This window comes from Leucopleurus acutus (assembly GCF_964270905.1).
Source record: "Leucopleurus acutus genome assembly, chromosome: 20".
Lineage (NCBI taxonomy): Eukaryota > Metazoa > Chordata > Mammalia > Artiodactyla > Delphinidae > Leucopleurus > Leucopleurus acutus.
In genome coordinates, this window is record NC_139162.1 from 16,451,725 (window position 1) to 16,466,351 (window position 14,627).

At 36.2% G+C, this 14,627-nt stretch overlaps 1 long non-coding RNA gene across 1 annotated transcript in view; it reads right to left on the minus strand.

Moving 5' to 3' along the window:
- LOC309977330 overlaps nt 1–14,627 on the minus strand; it is a 290,212-nt gene that overhangs the window by 93,119 nt on the left and 182,466 nt on the right. The window lies entirely within an intron of this gene.

Genomic DNA, 14,627 nt, shown 5'->3' on the forward strand with positions numbered 1-14,627 from the left:
TTAATATGAATAAAGGCCTAGTGTTTTCCAAAGTGCCAAAGAAAGATGCACCCGCCACAGGACTAACCACGGGAGGGAACCAGAAGATGGAGGCTGGGTGAGGATAATAAAAGACAAAAGCAAACTCAAATGCCATAAATTGATATGAAGAGAAAAAGAAATGAAAAGGAAGAAAAAAAACCCATTGTGTGTCCATCTCCCAAGCACAAGTGATGGACATAAAGAGATGAATTTAAGGCATACCTAAATTCCTGCCACTTTCCTCTTCCAGTTTGGAAATCCTACTAGTTAGAAATAGGAACAGGACAACTAAAAAGGCACAGACAACAGGACAGTTTGCATACTAAATTCGAGGCATGCCGGGTGGTTTGAACAGATAGTTTCTTTCAACCACACAAGAAAGAGGTAATGGAGAGAATGGTACAGGTTTAAGCAGGCTCTTGATGTAAATGAAAATAAAAACCACAAAAACTTTTATATCTTTGTAGCATTTGGCTAATGAGTCACTAAACCATCCCCAGCACATCCATCATTTCTATTGCAGAGACTCAACCACTCTCTCTCTAATTGGTCTAGACAGGTGTCATGGTATTTCAGCACAGTGAAAAAAATTCCAGAGGTTTTCTTCAGTGAGACTGAAAGGTAGGCACTTCGGAAAATGTTAGTCTAATTTCAACCTTCCTTGAAACAGTTTACATTTAGCAAGAAAATCAAGACAAATGAAAGCCTCCAGATTTAATTCCACCTCCAAAAAAGCCCTTTGTGTGGCCAAAAGGGAAGCTGAAATTAATTTGATTGTGTGGAGGGGGTGATCCGTCTCTCGCTAGGAAAAGGCTTTATCTGGGTACCTCACTTCTGTATTGGTTTTCTATAGCAAGCGAAATTAAATACATAATGTTTCAAACATCAACTTCACCTTGCCATAAAGTGACTAAAGACAGTTTTTTGTTATCAAATGGTTTTAAGTACTACTCAGTATCTCTCAGGGTACTGGGTTCCACCAAACCCCAAACTTTTGAATGGAAAGGGAGAGAGAGAGCAAACTGGGAAAAGACCAAATCTAATGAATGGACCTGCCACCAGATTTTAACCAGGAGCAACTGCTCATTAACGATGCTTTAAAGTCATATTTCAACAAAGTTGTGGCATAAGTGAACACCAGCCAGGAAATAGAAGGTTCAGCTAGTGCCTCACTGTTAACTCGTAAACTTACAGAGGAATAAGCCAGAACAATCTAAGTTAAGGAAAGAATGACAGGCTCAGCTTAATTTCCTGGTTGTTATCAGGAGGAATCACAGTCTTGGTGCTATTTAAATATATTCTTAAAAATCTAATTTCTTTGGGAGAAGAGGGTGGCTATTCAATTAAAAAAATTGCCTAGAGAGAGGTGACCTGAGTTTCGCCTCTGTCTTCCTTTATTTGTTTTAATCCTGTACTCAGATCCTAGTGTCAATCCACTAGGCTTTTCTAACTTAAAACTGAGGTGGCACATCCTGGTGTCAGAGCTTTCTCTGAGAATAAGTTTCAACACGGAGCAGGGGTGAGGAACCAGGAAAGGTGATTTCTGAGGTGGATGAAATGAGGCATCACCATTCGAGTTGTGGAGGATGCCAAAGAGAAACTTGGAGTTGGGTCTTGAGTCAGGTATGAATTTTTGGTGTGAATTTCACCTACCAACCTGAATATTTAAAATGTAAAAGCTTTTTGAAACCAACATGGCCCACAGATACTACTAAATGTTATCTGGGAATATTAATTCATCCTCTGGGTATGTTAAAAATTTATAATTTAACAGCTCAGGATGTAGCATTCAGAGCTTCAGAGTTCAAGAAAAAAAATGCTATAAAGCCAAGGAAATTCCAGCTTCAAACCAATTGGTTGTATAACTTAAAACACGTAATCTCCATGTATCTGTCATCTATTTCATTTGTCATCTAGTTAGAGATCATTTCTCTCTATCTACAAATAAACCACAAATCTATGCACAGAATTTGGTTAGGTAGTTCAATAAGTTGTTGTCTCTGGGTTGGAAGAAGCATGCTGTTAATTTTTTTCTTGTGTTTACATTTTGTGTTTTTCTGTAATAGAAATGTTTTACATCTCTAAATAGAAATATGGTTTATTTCACATAAAGCAAGTAAGCAATTTTCCTTAAAGTTATTTGAGACAAAGAAATACAAAGGAGATAAGAGAAGGTGGGGAGAAAGAAAATGACCCAGGATAGGTTCCAAAAGGGTCATAAAATGTTTTCACTAAGGTAGCTGCATGCACAATATGAATATGATGGTCATTTCTTTATTTAACAAACATATTCTACCAATTCTGTATTCGTGAAGGGTCAGAACTGGGTGTGGAGTTAGAAAAAAGATTAAGAAATGGTTCTTGCCTTTAAAGTGTTCACATTTGATTAAAAGAGAATATACACAGGCATGTAAAACCTCACTCTTGCCCTATTAACACCTAAAAATTAGGCACACAGGTAGATGCCTCTCTTTATAAAGCTATACAAAAGAGATTAGTAGAAAATCATGTTATGTGGACTCTGAACATAGAAAGGTGTTATGAGCATAAAAGTAATGGTTGAAGTTAACAAAAGATTGATAGCTTTGTTGTACTTTAATTCCTATGTTTCAAAAAACATTTTAAACAAAAGTAAAGACAGTAAAAAAATGTTTTCCATAAATATGTCTGAAAGGTTGATTCCTTAATATATACAGGATATAGAAATTGACAAGGAAAAGCCAAAGGCCAATTTTAAAAGGGACAGACAATTCACATTAGAGGAACTATAAGTGGCCAAATAACATGAAATGTGTTCAAATTCATAACTAACCATGAAAATACTAATTAAATGAACAATGCAATTTTGTTTTGTCATGTCACATTAGTAAATATTTAAGAAATGCTAGTGCAGTAAAGGTACGGAGATGCATGCAAGAATGATAAAACCACACTTGGAAAGGACACACCTCCGAAGGAAAGTGAGGCAAATGTGATGGGAGCTTCACAGCTATTTGTAACTTTGATTTCTTTAATTGGTGGTGGGTACATAGGTTTGATTCCATTATTCCCCTTAATTTTTTCCTATACCTGAAGCAGTTCATTTAACAAAGGGGAAAAGATACATAATATTGCTCAATGCTGGTGGCTGTCACAGTAGCATGGATTGACCTGGCCTTTATTCAAAGCATTGGCCACATGCATCAAGGGCCTTAAAAAATGCCTTTTGACTCTGTAACTCCATTACTAAGAATCTACCCTTGGAAAAAAGCCAGGACAAAAACAATGGACTAAGGGTAGTGATGTTTATCAAAGAATTATTTCTAATAGTAAAATATTTAAAATAACCTTAAATGTACAATAAAAGAGCAATAATAAAATAAGTATAACACATCTAGGAGAGGATATTATGCAGTGATCAAAATATTCTTGACATTTTTATAATATATAGAAATGATAAAAATATGATGTTATGCGATTGAAGCAGGATGCAAAGATCTATCTATGTATATGTACACGTACATGTATATGTATACACATACACACACTGTATGATGTCAATAGTATAAAAAGGAAATGTACATGTTACACAAAACTAGGAAATTATCATGCTGCACCAGTGAACTAAAATCAAACACTATTATTTTCTTCTATCCTAAAAAGAGACTAATTCTATTCCTTTCCTTCAGAGATGTTTTTACTTCAAAGTGGCTCATGTGAAGAGTTGGCTGAAATTTAAGAAGTCAGTCTAGGGTCATTTTGTACTAGGGAAAAATACAGTCATGGAGAAGGTAACTCAGCTGGTTATTATATTTATATATATTTAATTATAAAAGTCATAATTTCACTAACACTAATATTTAAAATATTAATAGTTTAATATTTAAAGAAAATATTGGTATCTTTTTCTGGATCTTTTTTACAGATATGATTTTTACAAACAGAGATAGAGCATTCATAGTAGCATTTTGCATCAGAGAGCTATTTAACCCCTCTTGCATGTATGCATCTTACAAGAGAGTAGGGCACACAGAATTTTCTTGAGGACAATGAACACAAACAGTGCAGGTGCAATCTGCTCTTTGAATATCAATGGACAAGCTTCCTAGAAGAAGCGAGCCCTTCTGAGTCACTGAGGACAGCATTGAATGACAAAGAAGGTAGAGAAGAAGAAACAGGAGAAGGGCTGCTTTCTCCTTTCTAAAATCTTGGAACACTTATTCTAGGCTTTAAGGTATGTTTAATGATCTCATTAAAGATCAGTTTAACCATAAAAGTAATAATTTCAGGTGATGGGTGGAGGTGGAAGAGGTGGAGGAGAAAACTCCAATTTGCAAACTATAGTGTTTTATTCCTGTGTAATCTCATCAAATTTTTCTCACTAAAAAGAAATTTTGGCCAACGTCTTGATGTAGTATGATTATAAAGAGAAGGTAGGGAACACCAAGAAGTTTTACTAATAAAAAAATAGGCATATATTGTACTCCAGCAAAGTGCTACCTAATTCACTGATAAGCCTTCTTTCCAGAGCCAGTAGAAGCCACTGGATGAGTGAATTGTCTAGCTATTTAGCAGCCACTCAACTTTCTGCCAGAGGTGCAGAGAGGTGCATGCTACTCAGGTTCTCAGTCCAGAAAGTGGTCTTTTCTCACACAGTGCCCCCCACACTCTCTCTGTCTCTCTCTCTCAGTCTCTGTCTCTCTCTCTCACACACACATACATGCACATCAATACAAGTATGACCCAGTGTTCTATTAAATTGTGTACAGGGAGCTGATGTCCTAGGCTTGTGATGAGCTTGCAATGGTAGGTTGGAAGTGAAATGACCTTTATTTTTCTCTTATCTCAAAAGAATAGTCATTCCTTTCCCTCCTTCCTCCTTTCCAAAGCTACCCTCTCATTCTGTGACCTGGATAGTCCCCTACTGACCACTGACCATCCTACCACTCCCACGACTATCCATATCCACCAACTATCCCTTTTCCTTTGTCTTCAACTATTTTTCCCCTCTGTCAACAATCTTTATCTCTTCCTTTGACTCTTTTTCCTGCTGAAGCTATTAGCCTATTTCCTTTACCATGAAACTACTTTAAATAGTTGTTTATATTGGCATTTCCATTTTGTGGATATGTATGCTCCAGATCCTCTTGTAATTTGGCTTCTGCCAAATGTATGGCACTCAATCTCGTCTCAATAGGATTAGTAATTTCCTCTTATAGTCACCAGTGACGTAAGACTAATGAAATTGAGTAGTTTATTTTCACTCCTCATCCATTTGATCTTTCTTTATCATTTTTATACACTTTCCATGAATGAGCTTATCTGTTTCCATAATTTCACATCTACTCTCATAATTTCTCAGATATAATAACAAAAATCCTGACTAGATCTCTTTAATTAGCTTAATAGATCCTATTCGATATTCTCAGACCACTCAAACTCACTATCTTCAAAACTAAATTTATTATAATAAACTCTAAGAGAATATATCCTCAACATAATAAAGGATATCTATTGGAAACTAACACATAACATCAAACTTGGTAGTGAAACTCTGAAAACAAAAATAAGACAAGGTTGCCAGGTTTTATTATTATTAATAGTAACATTCAACCTTGTTTTGGAAGTTCCAGACCAAGCAATAAGATAAGAAAAGTAATTAGTTAAGTATGTATATTGGAAAGGAAGAGGCAAAAGTATCACTGCTTTCTAATGATATAATTGTCACCTGACAAATTTAAGAGCATCAACTGAAAAACTTTGAAAACTAAACCCCTTCAACAAGGTGGCAAATTGTAAAATTCAGTTAGTTAAAAGAAACAATAGTTTCCTTATATGTCAGCAATAATCAATTAGAAAAAACAATGGTAACATGCCAATCACTATGGGAATTAGGTGATAAATTATTAGAAATATATTTAATAAGAATTGCATGTTACCTATATTGTGGAAACTGCAACACTGTTACATAAATGGGACATAAAGCAAGGTTTAAATAGATACAGAGACAAAATCATGTTTGTAGCTAGATGGAAAGCCACACAACCATAAAGCTATTAACTTCAGCTATATTAATCTATAAATGTGACACAATTACACTAAAAATCCCTAAGGTTCTTTGGGGTGGGGTAGAATTTAATAAAATGATTCTAAAGCTCATCTGAAAAAAATAAAAAACAGGAGATTAGCTTTAAATAATCAGGAAAAACAATTAACAAGGAGAGGTTTCTCTTGCCTCTTATTAAATGCATACAGCTACAGTAATTAAAACAATAAGGCTCTGGTTTGAAATAGGTAGATCAATGGAACAAAATAACACGGGAAAAAATATACTAGAATATATTTTTTAAATTTGTATACTTTAATGTGGCATTTCAAATCAATAGGAAAAGTAGCCAGTACAAAGTAAATACATGGAGATCAGAAGCTATTTGAGGGGGAAATGAAGTTAAGGCCCTATCTTTTGTCTTTACAAATATATGTTGAAACAAGAAAGACAGGTTGAAGCAAGTGTGTGTGTATGTGTGTGTGTGTTAAAGCTGAGTGGTGGGTGCATGGATATCTATTTTATAATTTTTTGAATGTTTAAACTATATCTTGATTTAGAATGAAAAAATAGAGGATTCCATCAAGCCAGAGATTCATAGATTAGTCTAACAAAGATGTAAAACCTATACATTAAAAGATACTATATAAACAAATTGAAAAATAACTTATGCATACTACATGAAAGACAAAAATCTGCAATATATAAAGAGTGCTTAAACACAGTAAAAATGGTGAACAGCCTAATAGAATATATGATGAGAAGTGGCTTGGGCAATATGGTAAAAGATTGTTAATGAAAGACTCAGAAAACATGTGAAATGATTTTCAGCTTCTTTGGTAAACAGAGGCTTGAAAATAAAACAATAATATGTCACTTTTATCAGTCAAATTGATGAATATTTTTTAACCATTTAGAATTCCCACTGTCAGGTAGAATACAGGTAAAACAACCGTCTCATACACTATTGTTTTGAGTGTAAGCTTATACGGTGCAGCCTGAGGGCAGTGTAGCAGTACCCTTCAAGAGTTATAAAATGATCACACCCTTAGAGAATTTTATTCTATGGAAATAATCATGAATGTGAAGTAAAACTATATGTATAAGGATGCTCAATGACAGTTTAATATTTCCCAAACTGGAAATTAATAAGGGGATTAATTTGATTCTAGGCAAGTAACTGGTTTAACCTGATATTTATTTATTAGAAGTTCTGATTGTTTTGCATAGGGCAGATTGTCAAGAAGCAAGAGTGGTAAATAGAAAATGTGAATAAAGATTATTTAAGTTAAAAAAAGAGGCAAGAATGGAATCAGACCAATTAGGCATTAAAAATTACAAATATCTTATTTAATAGGTTGGTTTTTACTTGTGATTTTTCAGTATCTAGATATATAGTATGAGGGCTTTCATTTGTACTCTTCCCCTAGGTCCTTCCAATGACTTCACATGGATGCAAGTCCTTTCAAGGTTTCTATTTTGCATGTTAGCATCTAGCACACCTTAAACATAATATGCCTTTAATAAACATCTGTTAAATAAATTACTATATCTCTATAATAGCATCTGCTGTATTATGTTTTATCTGGCTAAGTGTCTGTCTTTCTCAGTAAACTGTCCGTCTCTGAAAGTAGGGGTCATTCATCTCTACACCCATATCACAAAGCACAGTGCCAGATACATAAGAAGTAATCAACAAATGTTTGTTGAATGAATGAAAGAAGTAGGAATCTGATTAATTTCTCTTAATATGGACTCTTTTTATCTATATTCCAAAACACGTGTCTAAAAATGAAGGCATCTAAAAGTAGGTCTTGGGGTATGGGCTTTAACTTTGATGAGAGCTACAGAGACTTCATTGGGTCCTGTTGAAAAGAGAAGATGAAAGCAAAAGGAAAAAAGAAGGAAAAGAGGTATATTAGCGATCTGTTAGATTTCTAGGCACTCAAGTAGGTGTTCGTGTGATCTGTCCAATAGAAGCCATGCAGAAAAAATACAAGTAAAGGTCCTTTGGCAAGTAAGTATAGGGGAAACATTCTTCCACTTCTTTGTTTGTTTGTCTTTTTAACATCTTTACTGGAGTATAACTGCTTTACGGTGGTGTGTTAGTTTCTGCTTTATAACAAAGTGAATCAGCTATACATAAACATATATCCCCATATCTCATGCCTCTTGCATCTCCCTACCATCCTCCTTATCCCACCCCTCTAGGTGGACACAAGGCACCGAGCTGATCTCCCTGTGCTATGTGGCTGCTTCCCACTAGCTACCTATTTCATATTTGGTAGTGTATATATGTCCATGCCACTCTATCACTTTGTCCCAGCTTACACTTCCCCCTCCCCGTGTCCTCAAGTCCATTCTCTATGTCTGCATTTCTATTCCTGTCCTGTCCCTACGTTCTTCAGGACCTTTTTTTTTTTTTTTCTAAGATGCCATATACATGTGTTAGCATACGGTATTTGTTTTTCTCTTTCTGACTTACTTCACTCTGTATGATAGTCTCTATGTCCATACACCTCATTACAATAAACTCAATTTCATTTCCTTTTATGGCTGAGTAATAGTCCATTGTATATATGTGCCACATCTTCTTTATCCATTCATCTGTCAATGGACACTTAGGTTGCTTCCATGTCCTGGCTATTGTAAATAGAGCTGAAATGAACATTGTGGTACATGACTCTTTTTGAATTATGGTTTTCTCTGGGTATATGCCCAGTAGTGGGATTGCTGGGTCATATGGTAGTTCTATTTTTAGATTTATAAGGAACCTCCGTACTGTTCTCCATAGTGGCTGTATCAATTTACATTCCCACCAACAGTGCAAGAGGGTTCCCTTTTCTCCACACCCTCTCCAGCATTTCTTGTTTGTAGATTTTTTGAGGATGGCCATTCTGACTGGTGTGAGGTGATACCTCATTGTAGTTTTGATTTGCATTTCTCTAATGATTAGTGACGTTGAGCATTCTTTCATGTGTTTATTGGCAATCTGTATACCTTCTTTGAAGAAATGTCTACTTAGATCTTCTGCCCATTTTTGGATTGGGTTGTTTGTTTTTTTGATATTGAGCTGCATGAGCTGCCTGTATATCTTGGAGATTAATCCTCTGTCAGTTGCTTCATTTGCAAATATTTTCTCCCATTCTGAGGGTTGTCTTTTTGTCTTGCTTATGGTCTCCTTTGCTGTGCAAAAGTTTTTAAGTTTCATTAGGTCCCATTTGTTTATTTTTGTTTTTATTTCCATTACTCTATGAGGTGGGTCAAAAACGATCTTGCTGTGATATATGTCATCGAGTGTTCTACCTATGTTTTCCTCTAAGAGTTTTATAGTGTCTGGCCTTACATTTAGGTCTTTAATCCATTTTGAGTTTATTTTTGTGTATGGTGTTGGGAGTGTTCCAATTTCATTCTTTTACATGTAGCTGTCCAGTTTTCCCAGCACCACTTATTGAAGAGGCTGTCTTTTCTCCACTGCATATGCTTGCCTCCTTTATCAAGGTGACCATATGTGTGTGGGTTTATCTCTGGGCTTTCTATCCTGTTCCATTAATCTATATTTCTGTTTTTGTGCTAGTACCATACTACCTTGATTACTGTAGCTTTGTAGTATAATCTGAAGTCAGGGAGCCTGATTCCTCTAGCTCTGTTTTTATTTCTCAAGGTTGCTTTGGCTATTCGGGGTCTTTTGTGTTTCCATACAAATTGTGAAATTTTTTGTTCTAGTTCTGTTAAAAATGCCAGCAGTAGTTTGATAGGGATTGCACTGAATCTGTAGATTGCTTTGGGTAGTACAGTCATTTTCACAATGTTGATTCCTCCAATCCAAGAACATGGTATATCTCTCCATCTGTTTGTATCATCTTTAATTTCTTTCATCAGTGTCTTATAGTTTTCTGCATACAGGTCGTTTGTCTCCTTAGGTAGGTTTATTCCTAGGTATTTTATTGTTTTTGTTGCAATGGTAAATGGGAGTGTCTCCTTAATTTCTCTTTCAGATTTTTCATCATTAATATAGGAATAGAATGATTTTCCATTATATAGTATAGTATAGGAATGCAAGAGATTTCTGTGCATTAATTTTATATCCTGCTTCTTTACTAAATTCATTGATTAGCTCTAGTAGTTTTCTGGTAGCATCTTTGGGATTCTCTATGTATAGTGTCATGTCATCTGCAAACAGTGACAGTTTTACTTCTTCTTTTCCGATGTGGATTCCTTTTTTTTTTTTTTTTCCTTCTCTGATTGCTGTGGCTAAAACTTCCAAACTGTGTTGAATAATAGTGGTGAGAGTGGGAAACCCTGTCTTGTTATTTTTTACAGATTTTTTTTCCTGTAATTGATATCTAGTCTCATAGCATTGTGCTCGGAAAAGATACTTGATATAATTTCAATTTTCTTAAATATACCTAGGCTTGATTTGTGATCCAAGATATGATCTGTCCTGGGGAATGTTCCATGAACACTTGAAAAGAAAGTGTATTCTGTTGTTTTTGGAAGGAATGTCCTATAAATATCAATTAAGTCCATCTTGTTTTATGTATCATTTAAAGCTAGTGTTTCCTTATTTATGTTCATTTTGAATGACCTGTCCACTGGTGAAAGAGGACTACTATGATTGTGTTACTGTCTATTTCCCCTTTTATGGCTGTTAGTATTTGCCTTATGTATTGAGGTGCTCCTATGTTGGGTGCATAAATATTTACAATTGTTATATCTTCTTCTTGGATTGATCCATTGATTATTATGTAGTGTCCTTCTTTGTCTCTTGTAATAGTCTTTATTTTAAAGTCTATTTTGTCTGATATGAGAATTGCTACTCCAGCTTTCTTTTGATTTCCATTTGCATGGAATATCTTTTTCCATTCCCTCACTTTCAGTCTGTACATGTTCCTAGGTCTGAAGTGGGTCTCTTGTAGACAGCATATATATGGGTCTTGTTTTTGTAACCATTCAGCCAGTCTATGTCTTTTGGTTGGAGCATTTGATCCATTTACATTTAAGGTAATTATCGATATGTATGTTCCTATTACCATTTTCTTAATTGACTTGTGTTTGTTATTGTAGGTCTTTTCCTTCTCTTGTGTTTCCTGTCTAGAGAAGTTCCTTTAAGACTTGTTGTAAAGCTGGTTTGGTGGTGCTGAATTCTCTTAGCTTTTGCTTGTCTGTAAAGGTTTTAATTTCTCCGTTGAATCTGAATGAGATGCTTGCTGGGTAGAGTAATCTTGGTTGTAGGTTTTTCCCTTTCATCACTTTAAATATGTCCTGCCACTCCCTTCTGGCTTGCAGAGTTTCTGCTGAAAGATCAGCTGTTAACCTTATGGGGATTCCCTTGTATGTTATTTGTTGCTTTTCCCTCACTCCTTTTAATATCTTTTCTTTGTATTTAATTTTTGATAGTTTGATTAATATGTGCCTTGGCATGTTTCTCCTTGGGTTTATCCTGTGTGGGACTCTCTGTGCTTCCTGGACTTGACTGACTGTTTCCTTTCCCATATTAGGGTAGTTTTCAACTATGAGCTCTTCAAATATTTTCTCAGTCCATTTCTTTTTCTCTTCTTCTTCTGGGACCCCTATAATTCGAATGCTGGTGCATTTAATGTTGTCCCAGAGGTCTCTGACACTGTCCTCAATTCTTTTCATTCTTTTTTCTTTATTCTGCTCTGCAGTAGTTATTTCCACTATTTTATCTTCCAGGTCACTTATCCATTCTTCTGACTCAGTTATTCTACTTTTGATTCCTTCTAGAGAATTTTTAATTTCATTTATTGTGTTGTTCATCATTGGTTTTTTGCTCTTTAGTTCTTCAAGGTCCTTGTTAAACATTTCTTGTATTTTCTCCATTCTATTTCCAGGATTTGGGATCCTCTTTAGTACCATTACTCTGAATTCTTTTTCAGGTAGACTGCCTATTTCCTCTTCATTTGTTTGGTCTGGTGGGTCTTTAAGTTGCTCCTTCATCTGCTGTGTATTTCTCTGTCTTCTTATTTTGCTTAACTTACTGTGTTTGAGGTCTCCTTTCTGCAGGCTGCAGGTTCATAGTTCCCATTATTTTTGCTGTATGCCCCCAGTGGGTAAGGTTGGTTCAGTGGGTTGTGTAGGCTTCTTGGTGGAGGGGACTGGTGTCTGTGTTCTGGTGGATGAGGCTGGATCTTGTCTTTATGGTGGGCAGGACAGTGTCTGGTGGTGTGTTTTGCGGTGCCTGTGCACTTAGTATGATTTTAGGCAGCCTCTCTGCTAATGGGTGGGATTGTGTTCCTGTCTTGCTAGTTGTTTAGCATAGGGTGTCCAGCATTGTAGTTTGCTGGTCATTGAAGGGAGCTGGGTCTTAGCGTTGAGATGGATGTCTCTGGGAGAGCTTGTACCATTTAATATTACTTGGGGCCGGGAGCTCTTTGGTGGACCAATGTCCTGAACTCTGCTCTCCCACCTCAGACTCTGTCAGCCACCCAGATGGTCTTCCTAAAGCTGGGCCGCCATCAGCAGCCTGACCAATGGAATATTCAAATTGGAAATGTTGCTTTAGCACTGGGTGCTAGAGGAGATATCCATTGCTCCATACCAGAAATAAAAAAGGATGGACAGCTCACTCAGTCTGGCCTCCCCATATCATATTCAATCCTTCTTCCAGATGACAGGCTTTAAAATACTTGATAGCAGCCATCATGCCCCCTCTGTCTTCTTTTCTCTGGGCTAAGTTTCCCTTGATCCTCTAAACTGGGGTTTTTATGAATCTGAAGTGGCTTCTCTACTCTCTCTTTCCCTTTCTGCCAAATGAAGCAGAAGACTCTGCGGCTTTAGATCAGGGCAGTACTCCTCAACATTTTCGAGGTCATCAAAAATGGGGGAAGTATGAGAAATTGTCACAGCCAAGAGGAGCCTATGGAGACATGAAGACTAAATGTAATGCTGTATCCTTGGCTTCCCGCAGCTGCCTGGGCCCGCGTCCCCAGCAAGAAGCTTCTACATCTTTTAATCCTCTTACCCCTCCTTTTTCATATCTAAGATCCTACTACAGAACATCTTAGAACCTCTATCTGTAGCCTAATTAAGTTCACAGTAACATTTCTTCTACAGTCCTGGATGAATCTGCAAATACTAGCTCCCCTCCTTAGATATATTGCACTAATGTATTTTCTTCTTGATTTTTTCATTGTTGTTTATGCAGGAAAAGTCACTAATATGTTTTGGAGAAGATAAACCCATTTGCCCACAAATAGAAAAGTCCAAAGCAAGAATCTCTAAACCATGGGTTTACAGTAGCCCCATGAGACTCAAGAGTCATTGAAGAGTTCTTTACTGGCATGTTCTTGAGAGCAGAGTGGTTTAATCATATCTTTTCATAAAGGTTAATATTAAAAGAGAAACATCCTATGTTCCTGGGTTGTGTTTAGAGTCAGTGGTAAGGTCAGAATGAGAAATGAGGAATTTTCTCTTCTCTTAAAGCGGAAGTTTCCCTGTACAAATCCAATGGCATTAAAAGCAGTTCTAAAGGCAAAGCCTCATAGACTTTCAGTTAAACATGATAGATTGAACCTGTGTTTATCTCTGCTTCCTCACCCAATCCTACCAAAATAATGAGAATAAAAAATGGAATAATAATAATCAAAGAATAAGAAGTCATAAATTTACAAGGAAAAGGAAAAAGGGAAAGAAGATGATAGTGGATGAGAAATGTCAACAAATCTTTGGAAGAAAGCAAGTCATGGGAAGAATAATAATTGCCTTAGCAGAGCAGATGAAGCTGAAATAAGTTTCTCTAGAGGGATGAGAAGAAAGCTGACTCCCCTTGCAGAATCCTAAAAAGGCTAAAAATAGGAGGATTGGTTGAAAGTTTGTAGAAGGAGCATTTTGAGCTCTCTGTTCCCTCCTTCATTCTGCAGAACCAGGAGACAACTCCTGCTTCATTTCTGCAAAAGATGGAAGGTTTATTTTAGGGTGCATTTAAGCTGAAGTGGCTCTAGACTTGGGAACAAAACTGGAGCACTGAGTAAAAGTTTGCAAGATGAACAGTGTTGCCCGAGCCTATATCCCCTGCCAGGCTTCCAGATATCTTCCAGCCAGGATTATATCCTTCAGGCAAGAAATGAGAGTTTCTAGAGAAACTGAACAGTACTCAAAAAGAAATCTACCACTTGGGGGTCTCCTAATAAAAATGTTCGTTCCCTGCCCGCACCCTACAGTAGACAAGCCCAGCCAATCAATTTTAATGCCTCACTCTTGAACTGAAGAAGTCAAAGAACACAATACACTTGGGGAAATGGAATGACAGGGACTGAAGTGAACTGCTAAAAAAAGAACTTTGAGGAAACAGAAACAATGTAGGGAGCCAAAGAAAACCTTCAAAAAGAAATAATATCTTCAAAAAGAGAAAAGAAGGTAGTGTATCTATGAAACAAAAACCAGAATGTTATACAGATATGAACAATTAAAAACCATGAATTTTTTAAAAATCCAATTGAATGGCAGAAAGCTAAAACTGAGGCAATTTCCCTGAAAGTATAATGAAAAGACAACAGAAGAAGAAAGGTAAGAATGTTAAACAATACATCCAGGAGTGTCTAACTTCTGGTTAACAGAA